Source organism: Lissotriton helveticus, chromosome 1_1, assembly GCF_964261635.1.
Source record: "Lissotriton helveticus chromosome 1_1, aLisHel1.1, whole genome shotgun sequence".
NCBI lineage: Eukaryota > Metazoa > Chordata > Amphibia > Caudata > Salamandridae > Lissotriton > Lissotriton helveticus.
Genome location: NC_136057.1, coordinates 1,817,681,293 through 1,817,700,031, shown reverse-complemented (window position 1 = coordinate 1,817,700,031; position 18,739 = coordinate 1,817,681,293). Strand labels below are relative to the sequence as shown.

Below are 18,739 nucleotides of genomic sequence, written 5' to 3'. Positions count from 1 at the left end.
CGCGCACGGTGCGCGTTTGCTGCTTAGTAGAAAGACTAAGATCGGGCACTAGGACCCAACAAGATCGCTTCAGCTGAGGGGCGGGAAAAGGGAAGTGACGTACTGCGGGGGAGGTGCGTCGGGTCGGAGTGACGAATCGAATGAAGTTTTGAAGCATGAGCCACGTAACTCTACTCCAGCAGAAACACCCAGTGATATAACAGGCCTACAGCAGGGCGCCGCCCCCGATTAATACCAAACAGAGCAGCCAGTGGAAAAGGGGCCTGGAGTGCGTTTGTCTCCCGGAGAAGACCCTCCCATGTCAGCATAAGCGGGTGAGCTACCGAGTGCACCACGTTGCTCATCCCACAGGGCGCCCGGTGCACGGGTTTGACCTGCTAGGGCTCCTTGTGCTCAGTGCAGATTTTCCTCAAGAACTTCCGGTGTGCTGTGTGGTGTCCTGGTACAGGAACTGTTCTTCCCAAGGAACTCCTTGTTTACAGTCCCTGTAATGGAAAATTAGAAGTGCAGGTTCTCTCTGTTTAAGAGTACCTGCTTGTTTCTGGGAAGTGCCGGTATTCTCCAATTAAAAGTATTACGTTTCCTTTGAGAAGTGAAGGTACTCTCCTTCTCAAAATAAAAATCCCGGTAATCGGTACCAGCCCATTTAAAGCACTGCGTGTGTGCAGTCCTGTCTTCGTGCGCAGTGCTATTTTTGCTGTTGTTCCTTGTAGATAGACAGTGCTGAAGACTTCTGAATCCCCATGCACAGAATTGTCCTTGTGGTTAACGGTAGTTTCTCAAGTATATTCCACACACTGCTGTCCTTGTGCAAAGTGATGTTTTCCCCATGGATATCTTTGTGCACAATGATGCTTTTCTTCTTGGATCGTTTGTGCGAAGATGTGCTTATTTATACTCTGACGCACTTGAGTATAATACTGCATTTTTGTTCCACCTTGGAGGATAAAGCATGCTGTTTAACCCAGGGATACACATGCACAGACTTGATGCACTTGCGCACACCTGCTCAGTACTATTTACCTGTGGCTTCCTGTGTTGTAGTTGCTACTGTTCTCCATGTACGATGCTGTTTTTTAGGTCGAGCGACCTATCTCAATGCGCATTGAGCGGGAGCGAGATATATAGGGGCTTATCGAGAGTTTACCTAACTGGCGATTCCACTGGCAATTTGTTGCAGTGCATGTGAAAGCGCGTGCACAATGCCGCCTGCCTGGCATTACCACATCAAAGGCGGCCGCGTCTCAGGCCCCTGCTGCTTCACACCCTTATGCCGCTCTCCCCGCTCCGCCCCCTCCCGCGCCCGCCGTGTCGCATTTCTCCTTGTACTTTCACTTTGACGGCCGCAGGCCGTCTCTCGTGTTTCTCCTCCCCCTTCCCAGTTTTTTTTTTTTTAACTTGTCTTCATTTCGCGGCCGATTTATTTTTTTAGGCCGCCAATGCTTGTTTTAGGTCTCCCCGCTCCGAGATCGATTCACGGCACTCCCACGGTCGAAGACACAGGAGGCTCTCCCTGCGCCAAGACGGACGCATTTTTCCCATCTTTTCAAATTCCTTCCTAACCTGTTAATTGTGCCTTCCTGACTCTATAACTCTTCCCTGCAGGAGGGCAGCCCAGCCTCGAGGCTGCTCATCTACGGAGTAATCTCTCTCTGCTTGTGACTTTTCTCTTTTATTTCTGGCAACATGGTTAATCATTAATCAGTATTACAACTCGGGTGAGACATGCCTGCTCTCACATAGGATCAGTATTGTTAAACAGCTGAGAAATGCTGCTGCCCGTATGTCATGACTACAGTAGCCCGGCAGAGACACGTGTGTATTTCCAACCTATTCTTGAATTGCCGATGCTTGTAAATGAGCGGTGTTAAAGTGCCATTGCTTCGATATTGCATCTCAACTTACACATCCCATTGAAAGCCACGCAGAACTGTGCAAACTGTCATCTAAAACGATACCAATTCTTAAGCAGGGTAGGTATTTGCAGATACATTTCTTGCAAATCAGGCTGCACTCGTGTACTATCAATTCAGTGTTGCGACACGGTTGACCAATACAGTTACTCATATTATCGCAGCGTGGCTGAAAATGAAGACTTGCTTGTTTTTCTCTTTCTTCTTCATTCTCTGCCATTTGGCGCTTAACATCCAACCGCCCTACCCTTTTAGCCTATGGCGCCTGCACCCGCCCCTGCCTCCCCTGTGCCGAGTGACTGCTAGAGAATTTCTAAGCTCTGGAATCTCGGCAAAAGCTGGAAACACGCAACAAGCATTAAAGAAATATTTTTTTTAATCTATCTTTTAGTTTGTTTCCGATGCCTGGAGACATGCAAGTTAGAAGCTGACAAGTTGACTAATTTTGTTTATTTTCCTGCCATGCTTAATCCACATGCCTAGCATGACACACAGCTAGCTGTATGATGGGGAACATTATCATGTATCGGAAATGTATGTTGCTATTCAATGGTTATTCATTAACATTAAATCGGCCAACACATTGGTTAAGACTTTGGTTATGAGTGACTTTTATTGACGAGTGCAGAGCAGGAGCTAGTCTCAAGGCTTTATTGTTAACTACTGCAATACCTTGTTTGTTCTTGTTTGTATGTTCTTTTTCATCCGTACTTCACCCCTATGCCACTGTTTCCCCTCCGTCCTTGTTTTTTTAGGGGACTTGTTTGCATGTTTTGACGTGGCTGCATTTTCGTTACAATAAAATACACTGCACATATTTATTTATTTATTTATTTATTTAAGGTTTTTATAGAGCGCGTAATCACCCGGGAGTAACTCAGCGCTATACCTAGTAGTCAGACGGGGGCACAGAGCAAGAGATTAGGAGGATTTGGGAAAGAGAAGGGTTTTAAGTGACTTTCTGAACCGAAGATGGTTAGGTTCCATTCTAAGTTTCAGAGGCAGCACATTCCACTGCTTGGCTGTGTGCACCGAGAATCGGCGTCCTCCAGCCCGGGCTTTCTTCACTCTCGGTACCACTAAGAGGTTTTCGTGTTCCGATCTGAGCGCTCTGGCCGGTCTATAGGGGGTGATGCAGTTTTTGAGGATTGGAGGACCTTCTTCGTGAAGCGTTTTGTGGGCCAGGCAGAGAGCCTTGAACACCACCCTCTCCCTGACCGGCAGCCAGTGCAGCTTCATCAAGGCGGGTTTCGCGGATGTTCTGGCTGGAGTGCCCGTGAGCATCCGGGCAGCAGCGTTCTGAATTTTCTGCAGAGTGTAAAAGGTTGCTTCCGGGGCTCCCAAGTAAATGGCATTACAGTAGTCCAGCCTGGCCACAATCAGGCCCTGGATCAACAGTTTCCGGGAGTTAAAAGGTAGCAGGGGGAGGACTTTCCTGCATGACCTGAGAAGTCCAAAGCAGACGCCGGCCGTCTTCTTTGCCTGTGTCCTAAAGGTGAGATCTTTCTCCAGCCATACCCCTAGGCTCTTCACCTCAGTTTTGGGGGAAGGTGGTTCACCAAGGCAGGCAGGCCAGGTGTTTGGGGGAAGGGACTCTTCACAAAAGTTATTTACAATAGTTTAAGCTATTGCTATTATAAATTACAAGAACTTTTATTTAACTATTAATTATTTAAAAAAATTAAAAGCCATTTGTATTTGTTATATGAATACATGTAAGTCACGTACATACAAAACATGTGGCATTACAAATGCTATAGGTGTCACATTTGAAAAAGTTAAAAGTATTGGCATTGTAAATGACAAAGCAATTAATTTTGCTATTTTCAAGACCAACACATAAAAAAAAGTTGTCATTTACAAAACCAAAGCTCTAACTTTTCTAATGCGAGACCTATTGCATTTCCAATGCTTGTAGTTCTCTGCTGCGCTGTCTCGAAGAGACCTGTTGTATATACTTTGTGGATGTCAGCCTGCTCATAAGCTTTTCATTTTCTGGCTCCATCGTCGCTCTCCTATTCTTTCTCCCCATTTGTCCTTGCCATGGATGCGTCATGCCTCTTCCTGTGTTAAGCCCTCCCCAAGAGCATGGACCAATTACTACTAGCCAGCCCCATCTCCTATTTAAGCAAATGTTTTTGGTAGTACTCTTTTCTTTCAGTTGAAGACCTTTACACAAGCGCTCGTTTTTTTCCCAATCACTCTGTGCTGTAAACAGGGCTGTAAATCTTATTATCTCGTCACAAACAATAATGCTCTGCATGCTCCATCCACAGATCACCCCATCACTGCTTTTCCTATTGTTGCTGCTCAGTGTTTTCCCTGAGACTGCTGCTCCCTCTCTAGCGCTTACTAGAAAGCCGTACGGGTGGAAAAACTGACTTTTTTTGGTAGTATATGATATAAAATGGAAAATTCAGAAGACAATGATAATTATAAAATATGATGAGTGTTGAATGAATATCACCTCCCTTGTATTAAGAAATTTGCGTAAACTGAAAACTTTTATTAAGCGAGTAGGGCTCGGATTAACAGCACAATTCCTCCCTCCCATCAGGTTGGATCCTGCCGCCACATTTACACACAACAAAGAGCGACGTTCCTTAACACATTCTTCTGGTTCTATTGGCTTGTACATTTCAGAAACGTCACTCCTACATCCTCTTTCACTGAGGCTGCTGCTCCCTACGTAGCGCTTACGAAGACGCAATATGGGTGGAAAAACGGACTTTCTTAAAGTATATGATATAAAATGAACAATTCAGAAGACCATGAAAATTTCAAAATATGGTGCATGTTGAATGACTAACGTATTCCTTGTATTAAGAAATTTGCGTAAATTGTGACCTTTTTCTAGGTTTAAAGCATTTTATTGCAGAATTATAAAACAATACATACAACAGAAACTCGTCGTCAAAAGGATGCTATTCCGAGTCTCCACATCAGAAGCGCCACCAGATTTGCAAATTGTACATTCAGAACCTGTTGTAGTGCCACATGCTAGGCATAGAAGCAATGACGACTGACCCCAGAAACAACCCGCCCCGCAACAGAACTGTCCCCCTCTGCCCTCCCACCAATCCCCCCCACTCCCTTCCCCCCCCCCCATGGTGGCGTGCCGAGCCAGTGTCATGTGCCCTCGTCAACATTGCAGTGGGTCCGCCCCCTGTCTCACAGATATCTCCCAGGGCGACTAAGCCTGCGGAGTGGTTAGGGAAGTTAATCGCATGAGCCTGAGGTATCAGGGACAAGTAATTTCCTTAAATTCCGACTGCAATAGAGTGAGAAAGGGGTGCCACAATTCCTCAAACGTATCCACCTCTCCCGCCACTGTAAGGGACAGTTTCTCCATCCCAAGAACGTGCCATAACCTATGTAGCCAACCTGAAGTGTCGGGGATGGTAGTGGTGCGCCAATATATGAGTATGTTCTGTATCGCCAAGCCCAATGCAATTGCTATCTGCCTACCCTTCTTGGACCTCTGGGGATACATCAACCCGTTGGGCAGCCCTAGTAAGACATAGGCCGCTAATCGAGGCAGTTCAATGTCGAAACATTGGTCAACTTCATCCAGGACCTCTTTCCAGTAGGGACCCAGCAGTGGACAGTCCCATAAGATGTGTGTGAGCGTACCAGTCTGTCCGCACTCGCGCCAACAAACATCCGGGAGACCATGGTTCATGTCGTGCAATCGTTGAGGCGTGTAATACCAGAATGTGGTTATTTTAGTGAAAGTCTCAGTGAGCCCGCTGTGATAAGCTGAATGACGTGCACGGTAAGATATGTCGTCCCATTCCTTGTGGCTCAGTACCCTCCCCAGTTCCCGCTCCCATCGCTCCCTCCCCGGGTTATGGACGTGGAATGTGGGGGGCTGCAGAAGCTTGTAAAGATCCGAGACGAGCTTGGCATCCGAGGAGCGAGTCGCCAGCCACATCTCATAGGGTGTAAGTTTCCGGTCTGCCAGCTCCCTCACCTGCGGCTGCAGCGCCCAGTGGCGAACCTGTAAGTATCGCATGCGTTCAGTCTCAGGCAGGCGGTAATCCCGTCTGAGGTCCTGGAACGACACAATCCCATCTGAACCATACATGTGAAACAAAGCGCAGCACCTGGCAGTCCGCCAGTGTGCGAATGCGCCAGGCTCCATCCCAGGTTGAAAGTCAGGGTTCCCGATCAACGGTGTAAGCGGCGAGGGGAAGGTGGTAAGTTCCCGCGTGACGTTCACCGCATCCCACACTCTGAGCGGGACCCGAGTGACCAAAGACGCGTAAAGGTTAGGAGGCCTGTGGGCTCTGCGCATGAAGGGTATCTCTTGTAAGGTCCTGCCCGCCACCGCTTGGTCCTGAAACAGCCAGTGCCTGTCAGACTCCCATTTGCTCCACTCCACGAAGAACCGTAGTTGCGCCGCGTGAAAATATTTTTGGAGATCCGGGATGCCAAGACCACCGGACTCCGGAGCCAGAGTAGACAAGGCTCTCTTAAGCCTAGGTTTGCGACCCTGCCAGACAAAGCGGGCAATGTCCGCCTGTGCCTGACGGATCCAACCTTTTGGTGGCTGAAGCGGTAGCGCCAGAAACAGGTACAGGACCTGCGGGAGGAGAGTCATCTTCACTGCGGCAATCCGTCCCAGCAATGACAACGTGCCCTTGCTCCAGCGGGACAACTCCTCCCTCATCTTACTGCCCAACGCCGCGTAGTTCGCCGTCACCATAGCGGGCAGGGAGGGCGCCAACAAGACACCCAAGTACGGGATCAGATCTTTAGACCAACTCATGGGGAAGCGCCCCTGTAGTTCAAGTCGCGTCGCACTAGACAGCGAGAGGTCCAGGGCCGATGATTTCCTCATATTCATTTTAAAGTGACCTTTTTCTAAAGCGCAATTACTCTCTCCCATCAGGTTGGACGCTGTCTTTGCTGCTACAACTCTTAAAGATGACTATCATATTTGCACACAACAACGAGGAACGTTCCTTAACACCTTCTTCTGTTACCTTGTACGTTTCAAAGTCGTCCCTGTGCTTCTTCTACATCCTCTTATCTTCTAAAATGTGCGGCTGCTGCCTACTTCTTGTTTCACCGGTTATTACAGGGCTGCTTTCCACTACTGTGCCAGTGGAGCTGCCAGCGTGGTGAGCCCGCTTGGGAGAGGGAACCATTGCAACGCATCATCCCTCCCACCAAATCTGTAGGATTATCGGCCTCTGAGATACCCTTGAGTGGCGAGCAGTTGCTGTCACAAAGACATTAACATTGCCAATAGCTCCCTGGATTGCGGAGACCTATTGACTTTGCGAGTGCTTGTTTCCCTTGGATCTGTTCATACAGTGGTGATTTACCCCAGGGCTCCCCTTGTGTACAGGGCTGCAGCCTGTGACTGTCTGGAATAAAGAGATAGTCCTAGTCCTGCCCAATGCAGAAAAGCAGGGATCAGCTTGCATGCATGGTGCGCACTCCGGCTCTGACGGATTTCCAATGCAGCATCTCGGGGGGGGGGGGGGGCGCGGGCATCCAGGCAGTGGGAAACCAGCAAGGTCCGATTTGGATCAAAATTCGGCCCAGGCACCCATCAAAAAAGTGCCCCACATTTATGAATAATGACCTTTCATGAAACATTGCTTAATTAGTATCAGGGGAGTCATTTTGGGAGAAATCAGCATTATTCCACTGCAACTCACTCACAGGTCTCCACACCTTATCTTCAAACCTATACTTTTCTAAACCTCACGTCCCTGAATATGGTAGTCAGTTTAGGTTCCTTAGCTCCTGAGTTTGCCATCAGGCCATGAATAAGAGGACCATGTACATCCTTGTGTCTTTATGCTTCCGTTTTCCTTCCAGGTACAAGGTGCCTGCTCATCCTAAGGCCTTGAGGCTCTTGCTCCTCATTAGTTCGTGTTAAAGTTTCCCACACACCAACAGGACCCTTAAACTAACTTCCATTCTCCAGCCTCTTATGCTCCTGCTTATACCGAGGTCTTGAAGGTCTCCTTCTTACTCTCAGATGCCTATGAAATTCAGCTCATCTGATTTCCCTCTTCACTCTTATCCAGACACTCTAACTTACTCTCAGGAAACTGAGAACCATGTTCACGTGAGATGCTTTGATTCGTATGTTTACCCGTGGGTCAAAACACTGGGTGTTCTGCTCACCATAAAGACCTGAGGCTCCTGTTCTATCCTATTTTCTACAAAGGAATGTGGGGCGAGCTGGATTTTTAAGGGTATTGATCAGTCTAGCTCCCCAAATTCCAGGCTACCTTCAAGTCCCAAAATCAATTGCTCATTCTCATGTACCTGATGTTCCAGCATTTACTCAGCCCTCTGCTTATCCTCGGGCTCCTGGTCACCCTCAGATAAGCAAGCTTCCTGCTCACCTTTGTTTCTCTGAGGCTGTTGGGCACCCTCGGGTCTCTTAGAGGTTTCTGCTCAGGGCATACGTTCTGTAAGCTCTTGCTCACACATATTAACACATTGCATCTCTATACAAATGTTCCAGCACAAATACAAGACGAGTCAGACGGAGAGGGTTAAGCAGATACACAGATGTGCAGTAAAGAAGGCAATGAGTTCAATATGCCACAAACATCACCCCAGAAGCAAAATGGCACCCCTGAACATAAGTCGCACACTGCCCATTGAAGAAGTAGATGATGCAGGGAATCCAAGTGTGTAGGAGGAACCTGCAGTGCGGCGCACACAACTGCAGAGGGGTACCCGTGTCTGACATCGCAGTGTCGTTAGGCAGCCTAATCCTAGTTCAGGGTCTACACAAGATAATAGGCGATACCATACAGGCGTTTGGTGGTCTTGAATCCTCTATGTTGAAGGCACTCGTTGGTGCAGAGCAGCGGTGACGTCCCTTCCTGCCGCAATGGCGGGAGGCTGGAAGCCCTCCCTGCAGCAAAACTTGCACTTTTCAGGGCCTTGAACAATCCGCCCTCTCAGGCTCCGCGCGCCGCCCGCTGACCAGTGCAAACGTGCTGACGAGGGACGCCCTGTCCGTCAGCTGCACCCCTGGCGTGGCTGGGGTTTATTTTAGCATGCCCACAGCAGCATTCGGGAACGGAGATTTTATCGAAATGCGCGGATTTCACCCCTTCTGCTCAGGTTATTTATTCTGCGCCCACTTCTGAAGCTCATGGTTTTGCTTCGACGTGTAATAAGAAATCTTCTCGTAGTATACGCCACTGCGCAGCGGGCCACGTGGGCGACGCAAGACCTCCTGTGGGAGCAGGAGTCTACCGGCCGTACCGGACTTGCTGCTTCGGAGAAATAATGCTGCTCGCCACTGTACCGGCCCCTGAGATACTGGCCTGTTTCATTACTTTCTCTGCAAAACTGTTCGCAATCCTACGGCCATGCATGTTTCGCAAAACACCCCCGGCTTTTGCTATGGAGCCACGTCATAGGCTACATATTTGTAGAGTTACACTGAAAAAGGAAACTTTTGGGCTGGGTGAATATTTCAAAAGTGAGGAACAACAGAAAGAGTAAATAAAAAAATTAAAAAACAAGCGCTGGCAGTGACGTCGTTATTTTCTCTTTGCCTGCAGTCCCACATGGACGGACTCGACCTGACTTCCTGCTGACATAAAAGGTTCCTCATGTTCTTTATGGGGCCATCTGTTGGCCCATAAAGAAGATAAGAAAGCTTTTACGCCAGCAGGAAGTCAAGTAAGCCAGTCTGAAAAGGACGGGGCTTACAGAGAAAGAAGAACGTCACTAGGACCTCTTCTCCAATGGCTGGCCTCCGTTTAAATGGAAAAGAGAGGCGGGGCTTAACCTCGCTAGTGAAACTCTCCCTACATCATTACATTTCGCAGTCCGAGACCTAAAAACACTCCAGAGGCCATACCAATGACAGACGTGTGTTAATCAAACGGTAGTAACATATAAAAAAATAGAGAGGAGATGTTCCATTCAGACTTAATTGCATTTTATAGAGTGGTTTTAAGGCAGCATGAGGTACTTTCTATAGTGCTTGTTCCTACTTCCCTGCAGGGGATTCTTGTGTTAGGTAGGGGTTAACAGAGACACACAGGCCCTCATTTAGACCATCTCTTGATACCACCACAGACCTGCTATGGCTGCCAGCAGTATTGCCCTTGATTATATGGGCGCCTGGAAGATGGCATTTGATAGCATGGCTCTCCTCATGGATACACGGGTCCTATGAGTCAGTTGTATAGGCGTCCGACCTTTATTGACAGTTGCATTGTTGTACTTAACTTTTCTAAAGTCAAAGAGGTCTTCCAGGCTTAGGCTTCTGAAAGAGCTATTACTGGTTTAAGCCACCAACCGGCATCCGTGCATCCTTTACATTGCAAGTTATCTTCCAGGTTAAGCACTACTTGCATTGTGAACTATGTAATGGCAACGCAACCTCTGTACTGGGCACAGACTTAACCCTTATAAGACAAATTCAACTTTTCTAAAGAAAACAGATATTAACTTTCTGCAAAATCTAGCACGTGGCGTCACCTAACCTACCTTCCAATGTACAGAACTGACAGAAATGATAGATTCGCTATGCAAGCTCCATTCAATGGAGAAGTGTGGCTCAATGGTTAGATCGGCAGACCCTGATGCAGAGGTCTAGCCCGGGACCAGGGTTCAATTCCCGCCTCGGCGGGTCTTGGGCTCAATTTCCTCGGACCTGATAATTCTCGCCTCGGTGCCTATTCTAATCATGGGTTCCACTCTGCAACTCTGGGCAATAGCTTGCTTAATCTCCACAACGGCCCCAACAACGCTAGGATGCCTGGCTTCACCTTCGGGGTGCCTAGGAGTGGGCACTTCACAGGGAAAAGCCAGGAAGGGTTCCACAGCGATATGCGTACAAGCGCCGAGATACCCTCATGGGGTCGATTCGTGCGCTATACAAGTACTACTACATTTACATTCACATGCAGAACAGAGAGCGCTAGGCAATGACAGACGTCTGTGTAGTGAATCCAGGATACACGTAGTAAGTTTTAACATAAATTTATTGATAACTCAGCCAGACGAACATGAAGAGCCTCTAGAAGTCAGCAGCTATACAATTCAACTGACTATACAGTCTGGCCGCCGCAAGCAGGGGGGCTTGTGGAAGGTTGAATTAGTGGGACAACACCTCATTTGCCTGTCTCTCAAAGCACCCCTGCCTAATACAGCCCCTAAAATGTATTGGAGTTTGAAGTAACAGTTATAGCCTAATTTTTGGGACATGTTCGTGTTAGCTAAAGTGTTTGTGTGTGTTTCCCAATGAAATATCAGTCTTGGGTTTCAAAGTATCGCTAGTTTTGAACTATTTTAGATTCGTATAGTTTGTATTTCAGCCACCACACGTTTTAGTATTCCGTAGGTATTTAACAGTAAGGTGAAACTTATGTAGCTTTGCTCGGATTGTCTAGGTTTAGGAGGTATTGTACAGAAATAAACTGTGCTTTTTCCCCATCCTCCCCTATTTCCTCACATGATTTAACTCTAGGCAGTGTTTCGTGCATATATGTATCTGGGAAGCAAGCTCTAGAAGCATATACTGCAGAGGGTCTATAACCCTTAACCCTAAGATGGAACCGTTGCCTGTGTTTGAGAGGATACGTGTTCTCCATTAATGGGTTTTGGTGGCTGGGATTGTTGTCTGCAATTAACAGTGGCAGTCATTCCCTAAAGTTGCAAACCTGCTGATTCATCCGCCCCATTGATAATAAGCATGTATTATACAGATGTTGCTGCATATGTCAGTGAATAAAGTAACATTGCCAAGATGTACAACATAAAACCTAATTAAACCCATCCCAAAGTTTTATGAAGGGTGCGCATTTTGTTTCTCAAATATGACAGATGGAGAGCTAGAATATGTCACACATATTTATCCCCTGAACTTGGAAAATACACATGTATTTGTCACATCTTATCCTAGCTCGTGTGCAAAAGAAAAAGGCTAACACTGACAGACTGGTCTTTCACAGTTCCGAGCATGTGCCGCAAGGAAACGATTTGGTCCATACATTGAATGGGTTCAACCTTTTTGATTTTTCTCTAAACATTAACACTGTTGTCATGTTTCCAGAATAGTGCTGACAGGCTGGCTCTTATACACCAGCCGTGCTGTCATCCTGCAAGGCAACTCTCGCCAGGGGACAAACTGCACATTCACCAACTAAGAGCAGGCTACGACAGCCCACTGCCAACAACACAAAACTCCAGCTCTGTTTTCCTCATACAGCCCAAACTGTTTTAGCAGCAGCTGCTTCCAGTAGGTACAACAATAAGCCTGCCTGGTTTGGTCGTGTGGATGGCAGCATGCACTCTGGGGATTTAATATTATGCTACTGCTGGCCTCACTTTTGCGATTGGAGGATTACCCTTGGAGTTCTTTTCCTCTGTCTTCACAGACTGCTATTTTTGTTTCTTAGACGTGCTCTATACCACAGACGTGCAGTTTGTAAGCACAGTAGTTATTTATTTATTGGTATTACTGAAACAGAAGGCTTGCAGCATATATCTGTGTAATGTTATAGGTTTAAATCCCGACAAGGCCACTCTTTCTCTACCTTTTTGATGGTGTTGAAATGAGTACTCTTGAGGTAAACAATTTATACTATTGATTATCAAACCCACCTAGCCTACTTAGATTGTTTCCTGTTGTATATGGTCAAATGAAATTAGTGTTTGCTTTAGCTTTTTGCCCTTATTTTTCCCCTAACAGTTTAAATCTGTTAGATTTTGGTGTCTCTTTTTTTGATCTTTGAGTAATTTGATGCTCCTTTGCTGAATCAACGCACTAGGGAGACGGATCACTTTTTAAGAATAATGGAAGAATGTTTATGATTTCGTAGAAAAGAGGTAGGTTGCTCATGAGTCCTATGAATTTCATATGTATATGCCCAACTTTTCAAATTGAAACTGTGTTTTAATAGCTAGTTACAAGTACAGTTAAGTATTTACATGTTTATCAACTAACTAATTGCTTGTATTTTATCTAGGCTGCCTTCAAAGAAGCCACATCAAAACCTGCTTGACTGGCAACCGCACCACTCGGCAAGTATTCACATTATTGTCATAAGGTAAATCCTAGGATTCCTTACTGTCTGCTACGCTTTGAATCCACCTGTCAGAATGTCCTCCGCTTTGCTGTGGAAATCGCACAGAGACTGAGAAAGAGGGTGGTAGACCTCCTTTGATGTCATTTTACCAACGTACCCTTCCACCCAAGTGCTGAATCAATTTGGAAGTGGACCCTTCTGCTGCAGGCAGCGTTTGCCCTGATTGTTCGTTGGTAGACCCATCAATAAGGGTGCGCACAAGCTCATCACAACACCTGCACATTTACATTTTCTGAATTTGGGTCGTTTTCAAGAAAATCTGCAATTTTTCTTGTCACCATTCACAGAAAGATTAAATGTGCGTTTTCTTTTAACTTTCCACTTTTCTACTCTCTCTAAGCTTGTGAATGTGATAGTGGCTGACAGCAACTTTACTGTCATGTCGTGTTGTGTGCATTTGTCTAAACTTATATTTGCTGCAGCATGTCTGGACTAACATCCGGCTTTTATCTTTATTTAAACTCTACTGAGGCTTGGGAACGCTTTCTTGTTTTTAAAACGGGCAGGTGTTGGAACCCGCAGTGACTATAAAAGATTTCACCGATGAGATGTGGCACTGAAACTGTATATAATTTGGTAGTCCTATTTGTTTTGAGTTCCTATGCTCGAGTTCGCATTTAGGGTATTTTATATACTATTATCTGAACCGCAAAATGACAGCTGATGTGGAGTTGTTGGTGTAGTTTTGTCTCTCCCTTTAGTACATAATAGTTTATTATTATTTTTTATGGTCGTGCTACTTATTTGCTTGAGAATCAGTGAATGTAAGTAGTACTGGCTAAAGAAAAATGCTGTCTCTTTAAAATAAAGCCACAACAGCACAGGTTGGTGTTCTGCATGGGTCAACATATCTGCCACTGGATTTTGGTTCAAGCTGCTAAGTCATTTAGCATGAATAGTAACCTGCGCTGAAAGCCTCCAGCATCACATAAATGTATCTGCCTCTATCAGTCAAGCAGACGTTTAAAAACCTGCATGAACGAAAGACATCTATGTGTTTGTAATAATGCATGTAACCACAAAAAGGTAAAACTATACACATTTTGGTTCAGATGCTTTAATTTCTAGTGACATACAATTTAATTATATTTATTTAATAATCCACCTGAGACAAGTATGTATTTAGAGCAAGAACCACTGTGGACTAAAGCTAAATAAATACTTATAACATAGCTGCTAAAATGGTCACACCTTGTAACCTTTTCTTTTTAAACTTTTTTTCTTCAAGAAGATAATGTACAGACATCACATGTGCAGTGCGATTAAACTTGGTTGCAGAATTTTTTTTGTAGTAGTACCATTTTACATTGTCAGTCATTACGATTCACATCAATCAAGTTACAGTACTTGACATAGGAAATACTGCTTCAGTTAGATAAGTAAAGAACACACAGTGACATTGGAGTACCAGGGAGGCACACCCTCAAGACAAGCAAGAAACTGGATTACATCGGGTGAGACCTACTACAGATCATCAGAATCTACACCCTCTTCACTGAGGTCGCCGTGTGGAGCCATAGATCTGACACACAATGACACCCATACTTCCACATCATCCTGGAGCTTTTCGTCAGTTCTACTACTCTTATGTAGCTCCTCCGCCAGTGACTACTCCACCATATCCTTCTCCCAGTGAGCCGCTGACGGTGACCCCTTACACACAATCTCAACGCACCTTCTGGCCAACACCGGCGCTAATTGCAGAAACTTATAAGCCATTTTCTTCCCCTTGGGTCTCGCTAAGCTTCGCAGAAGGCAAAACTGGGGTGTTGGGGTACACTGTAATGCCGTGGTGCGTTCAAGTCTCCACAACTAGTGTTCAATAAGAATACTAGTGTTCAATAAGCATGCCCCAGTGGGTATCCCCAACCCAGGTGTACAAAGTCTGTCCCTTCAAAACTACAGCAGGAGCAGGTAGAAGCTCAATCTGGATATATACGGCTCAATCAAAAGGGCATCATATAAGTGCTATGGAGAAAGTTAAAATGAATGAGCTTAAACTGCACATTACTAGAAACCATCTTCATCAGAGCACACACTCTCGCCCAGACCTCATCCGCTGTTCAGAAAGTCCGACTCCTAGGCCTCACGAGACCGCAAGGGCCCGTGGGCCATCAGCGCCCCCATGGCCTTGTAGAGCAGCGATACCAAGTCTCTCCCCATTCCGCGGACAACATGACCCCTCCCAGGGTGCCTGATACAGAAGAGACTGCTGGGAAGGTCTCCCAGGTGTGTCGAGCAAACTTCGGCAGGCCTGCATCTTGTAAAAACTGTACAGGCCCCACTCCAAATGCCATGTGTGCATCCTTGTAGGAGATAAAGGACTCGTCCAGGTATATGTCACCCCAATTATTGCAACCCTTCCTCCCACGATGCCTGAAAGGTCATGTTGGTTTCCATACATCGAATGAGAGCAAGATTCCTTATCGGCGGTTCTCGATGAAATGGCGCCCTCCGAAGCACAACGTGTACCAACCTCTGCCTCGCTCTGCCCATTTGCCTGACCACATATGGCCGGTCAGGTGACCCCTGACTCCTCCATCAATAATGCGGGTAGGTCCTTCCCTCCCACGGCGTCCTCCATCAGTCGTTTTTAGGTCTCGACTAACAAGCAAGGAATCGTGGCGATTCCTTGCAGTGCCCGTGACTTTTAAGCTCAATGCGCATGTGCATTGAGCTTAAAAGCGCGTGCACATCAGTTCCCTCAGCCGCAATCGCCGTCTGTTCCCTCAGCCGCATTCCTCCGACACCTTTTGAAGTGAAGCTTAGCTTCACTTCAAAGGCCCCGGCTTCTTCACACCCACATGCCGCTCTCCCCGCTCCGCCCCCTCCCCTGCCCGCCGTGTGCATTTCTCCTACACCCCCTCCCCACAGCAATGCCCTCCGTCTGTTTTACAATTTGAAGAGGTAATCGGAGTGCCTCCTCACATTTCACTTCACTGCCTTCCAACCTCATGGTTGAAACTTTAGTCACCATCTCCTGTTTGTCGTACTGTTGTGCCGCTTGTCTTGATTCGCTACAATGTAAGCCCTCAGATGCCTTTTATCTTTCTTCTCTGATTTACATCGTTTTGTACCAAGTTTTTTTTCCCTTGGCTTTCAAAATACCTTTTGCTAACATACCGTGAAAATGTGATCAGCTTCACCCATCGTCCCCGTTCAGCACTAATCCATTCCTGTAAATAAAGTTATAAATATATTTTCCACTTCTGCTGCAAGACTGCATATCATCCAAATCTTTTTGATTTCGATTTCTTTCCACTGGGGTTGCTCTACTACAGATTCAAAGAAACGCATACTACAGATTCAAAGAAACGCATGGTGTGCATGTTTTGTTATAAGAACATAAAAAGGGATCTCTAAACTCTTTTTTAGGTAAATAAACACTGGTTTATTGATACAGCAACTCTATCAAATGGGCCGTGGTAATAATCAATTTGTGTTTTCTTTAATGAGGGAAACCCAATTTTCAATCGTACCTGTCCTTTCCACCCATGTACTCTCCATCTTACGCACTATTGACCACACACTGTGAGCTTGCCCTTTCTCCTTTTTTTCACCCCCACAATCATACCTGAAGAACTATTCACGTGCTGCTCTCTTTATGTTGCAAGTCGCCTTCCCGTATGCTCAACGACTTCCCTGTAATAGTTCTGAGAATATGGTTGACTTATGTACAAAGTCAATCATCTTTCCAGCCCGACCATTCTTCTTTGTATGCACAACACCCACCCTCACCCACCCTCACCCACCCTCACCCTCAATCACCCTCAATCACCCTCAATCACCCTCAATCACCCTCACCCTCACTCACCCTCAGCCTCACTCACCATCAACCCCTCACCCTCACTCACCCTCACCCACCCTCAACCCCTCACCCTCACTCCCCCTCACTCCCCCTCACTCCCCCTCACTCCCCCTCACTCCCCCTCACTCCCCCTCACTCACCCTCACTCACCCTCACTCACCCTCACCCTCACCCTGACTCACCCTCACCCTCACCCTCACTCACCCTCAACCCCTCACCCTCACTCACCCTCACCCTCACTCACCCTCAACCCCTCAACCCCTCACCCTCTCACCCTCACTCACCCTCACTCACCCTCACTCACCCTCACTCACCCTCACTCACCCTCACTCACCCTCACCCACCCTCACCCTCACTCACCCTCACTCACCCTCACCCTCACTCACCCTCACTCACCCTCACCCTCACTCACCCTCACTCACCCTCACTCACCCTCACTCACCCTCACTCAGCCTCACTCACCATCACCCCTCACCCTCACTCACCCTCACCCACCCTCAACCCCTCACCCTCACTCCCCCTCACTCCCCCTCACTCCCCCTCACTCACCCTCACCCACCCTCACTCACCCTCACTCACCCTCACCCACCCTCACCCACCCTCACTCACCCTCACCCTCACTCACCCTCACCCTGACTCACCCTCACCCTCACTCACCCTCAACCCCTCACCCTCACTCACCCTCACCCTCACTCACCCTCACCCTCACTCACCCTCAACCCCTCACCCTCACTCACCCTCACTCACCCTCACTCACCCTCACTCACCCTCACTCACCCTCACTCACCCTCACTCACCCTCACTCACCCTCACTCACCCTCACTCACCCTCACTCACCCTCACTCACCCTCACTCACCCTCACTCACCCTCACTCACCCTCACTCACCCTCACTCACTCTCACTCACCCTCACTCACCCTCACCCACACTCACCCTCACCCTCACTCACCTTCAACGCCTCACCCTCACTCACTCTCAACCCCTCACCCTCACTCAACCTCAACACCTCACCCTCACTCACCCTCAACCGTTCACCCTCAACCCCTCACTCACCCTCACTCATCCTCACTCTCACTCACCCTCATCTCCTCAGCCTCACCCTCACTCACCCTCACACTCACTCACCCTCAACCCCTCACCCACCCTCAACCCCTCACCCACCCTCACCCTCACTCACCCTCAACCCCTCACACTCACTCACCCTCAAAACCTCACACTCACTCACCCTCAACACCTCACCCTCACCCTCACTCACCCTCAACCGTTCACCCTCAACCCCTCACTCACCCTCACTCTCACTCACCCTCACTTACCCTCAACCCCTCACCCTCACTCACCCTCACTCACCCTCGCCCTCACTCACCCTCGCCCTCACTCACCCTCACTCACCCTCACCCTCACTCACCCTCACTCACCCTCACTCACCCTCACTCACCCTCACTCACCCTCACTCACCCTCACTCACCCTCACTCACCCTCACTCACCCTCACTCACCCTCACTCACCCTCACTCACCCTCACTCACCCTCACTCACCCTCACTCACCCTCACTCACCCTCACTCACCCTCACTCACCCTCACTCACCCTCACTCACCCTCACTCACCCTCACTCACCCTCAGCCTCACTCACCATCAACCCCTCACCCTCACTCACCCTCACCCTCACTCACCCTCACCCTCCCTCAACCCCTCACCCTCACTCACCCTCATCCCCTCAGCCTCCCCCTCACTCACCCTCAACCCCTCACCCTCAACACCTCACTCACCCTCACTCTCACTCACCCTCAACCCCTCACCCTCAACACCTCACTCACCCTCACTCACCCTCACTCACCCTCACTCACCCTCACTCACCCTCAGCCTCACTCACCATCAACCCCTCACCCTCACTCACCCTCACCCTCACTCACCCTCACCCTCCCTCAAC

General features: G+C 47.8%; 2 protein-coding genes across 3 annotated transcripts in view; both read left to right on the top strand.

Annotated features, from left to right (window-relative positions):
* Positions 1-232: 232 nt before the first annotated feature.
* The window catches only part of MOCS3 (molybdenum cofactor synthesis 3), a 37,225-nt gene continuing 18,718 nt past the window's right edge, over positions 233-18,739 (top strand). Inside the window, exons 1-2 of one of the 2 annotated variants that reach the window (XM_078640975.1) lie at positions 233-314; positions 12,884-12,938. The gene's annotated coding sequence lies outside the window, so the exon portion shown is untranslated. Of the gene's footprint in view, positions 315-12,883; positions 12,965-18,739 lie in introns of both variants that reach the window. The other variant, XM_078640967.1, reaches the window with a different exon arrangement.
* Positions 259-18,739, top strand: part of LOC144753219 (short-chain dehydrogenase/reductase family 42E member 1-like) — an 85,720-nt gene continuing 67,239 nt past the window's right edge. The window contains exons 1-2 of the mRNA XM_078640983.1: positions 259-314; positions 12,884-12,964. The gene's annotated coding sequence lies outside the window, so the exon portion shown is untranslated. The remainder of the gene's footprint in view (positions 315-12,883; positions 12,965-18,739) is intronic.